This window comes from Priapulus caudatus, unplaced genomic scaffold, assembly GCF_000485595.1.
Source record: "Priapulus caudatus unplaced genomic scaffold, Priapulus_caudatus-5.0.1 Scaffold7718, whole genome shotgun sequence".
Taxonomy (NCBI): domain Eukaryota; kingdom Metazoa; phylum Priapulida; class Priapulimorpha; order Priapulimorphida; family Priapulidae; genus Priapulus; species Priapulus caudatus.
In genome coordinates, this window is record NW_014584779.1 from 1 (window position 1) to 1,974 (window position 1,974).

The following is a 1,974-nucleotide window of genomic DNA, read 5'->3' on the forward strand; positions in this document are numbered from 1 at the left end:
CTCATATATATATATATATATATTCATACTAATATTGATTTTTTATCATTTAGTATAGGCAGTGTTTATCTCACAGGTAGTGAAACCCTAATGTTACAAAACAGGTCATGTTAGCTACCACTAGATGTCAGGACTTATCTGTTTATCATAGGATCTTTTCAGAAAAGCTGGTGTGAGACATACGGCTTACATTAGGACGACAGAAAGCAGACATAAAGCAGTCGTTTGCAAGATATGGGTGCGTGTTGTTGTAAAACTGTTCCTTTTTGCTCAAAAAATACTTTCAATTAATTTTCCAACTTCTTTTTAGAAAGAGTATTTCAGATGCTATAAACCCAAGTGGCACATAATAATCGGTGGTGTCCAGTTTCCAACGTCAGACGGTTTACACACAGATAAAACATATCATTTGTTGGTTTCTCACTACGACCTCTTCGTGTAATGCGATTATCTCAATGGACTTTGATTATGGATGTTGGGAATCAGGCTGAGCTGGAAGCAAGCGGTCACATCTACAAGGGAACGTACAACGGCTGGTACTGTGTGGCTGACGAAAGCTTTGTGCCGCAATCTCGCGTTGAAGAAATCGTGGATGATGCAGGCATACCAATCAAGGTGAGTCAGCTTAGCTTCCCCAAGGTACAAATAAGTTTTTTGATACTGATGCATAGGGTTTAATAACCTCTGAAAAAAATGAATCTGTCAGATTTCCAGCCAATCTGTAATGTCGAGTGTTGGATATCGATCTGAAGGTCGCTGCAAGGTGGGTGGTGCAAGTGTAGCGAGTAACTAATATTTTATGGCAGTACACATGCACTGCCCATAGTGACTTTATGTATCGTTTAGGTTTCACAATTCTGTGATGTTGACACGGGCAAGTTTTATACTAATCTGATTGGATAAGTTGCTCAAAAAATTATAATATTCTATTGATCCAGAAGCAAAAAGTGGGTATGGGTTTGCAGGGTAGTAGTAAATTCGAATCCAGGGAGCAATTGTCAGAATCATCATATATCTGCAATGATAATTAGTTACATTATTATGCATTGAAATGGTTGCAGCTACGACTATTGCAATGACTACGTTTTTGACTAGGGTCTTCTGGTTTGGCTGCTAGAATATTGAACAATGCGATAGCAATGTCAACATATGACCAAGTATACATCTATTGCATTCTTCCAACACTGATATTCGATGACCATTTGCACATTATAGACCATGCGTGCATATTTACATATGGCCGACGTCAGTTCTTGTCTGGTGAACGTCGTGTTTTGTTTGTGCGTGTGAAGTGCGTGCCTTTGCTGCGCAGGTGTCGTTGGAGTCGGGGCAACCCGTCGAATGGATCTGCGAGAATAACTATATGTTCCGGCTCTCTGCATTTGCAGACGACCTTCTTCGATGGCTGAGCAATGATGGTACGTAACTATACTACGCATGCATGTGTATGAATGCATTCTGTGCATGCGTGTGACTATATTATCAGGAGTGAATAATAGAGAATCTCTTTTATTTACTCCTGATAATATATATGTGTTTATGTGACTGCACTATGTGGGCATGCGTGTGACCATATTATCAGGAGTTAATAATGATTGTTTGTCATTATTAACGCCTGATATTATCTATGTGTCTATGTGACTGCACTGTGTGCGCATGTGTGACTATATTATCTATGTGTTTATGTGATTGCACTATGTGTGCATATGTATGAATGTATTATGTATGTGTCTATGTGACTGCACTATGTGTGCATATGTATGAATGTATTATGTATGTGTTTATGTGATTGCACTATGTGTGCATATGTATGAATGTATTATGTATGTGTCTATGTGACTGCACTGTGTGTGCATATGTATGAATGTATTATGTATGTGTCTATGTGACTGCACTATGTGTGCATATGTATGAATGTATTATGTATGTGTTTATGTGAATGCACTATGTGTGCATGTGTGTGTATGACTTCAA

At 38.4% G+C, this 1,974-nt stretch overlaps 1 long non-coding RNA gene across 1 annotated transcript; it reads left to right on the forward strand.

Moving 5' to 3' along the window:
- Positions 1-146: 146 nt before the first annotated feature.
- LOC106820155 lies at positions 147-1,412 on the forward strand. The gene is made up of 3 exons (XR_001395570.1): positions 147-238; positions 487-615; positions 1,313-1,412. It is a non-coding gene; the product is annotated as an uncharacterized LOC106820155 (long non-coding RNA).
- The last annotated feature ends 562 nt before the right edge of the window (positions 1,413-1,974 follow it).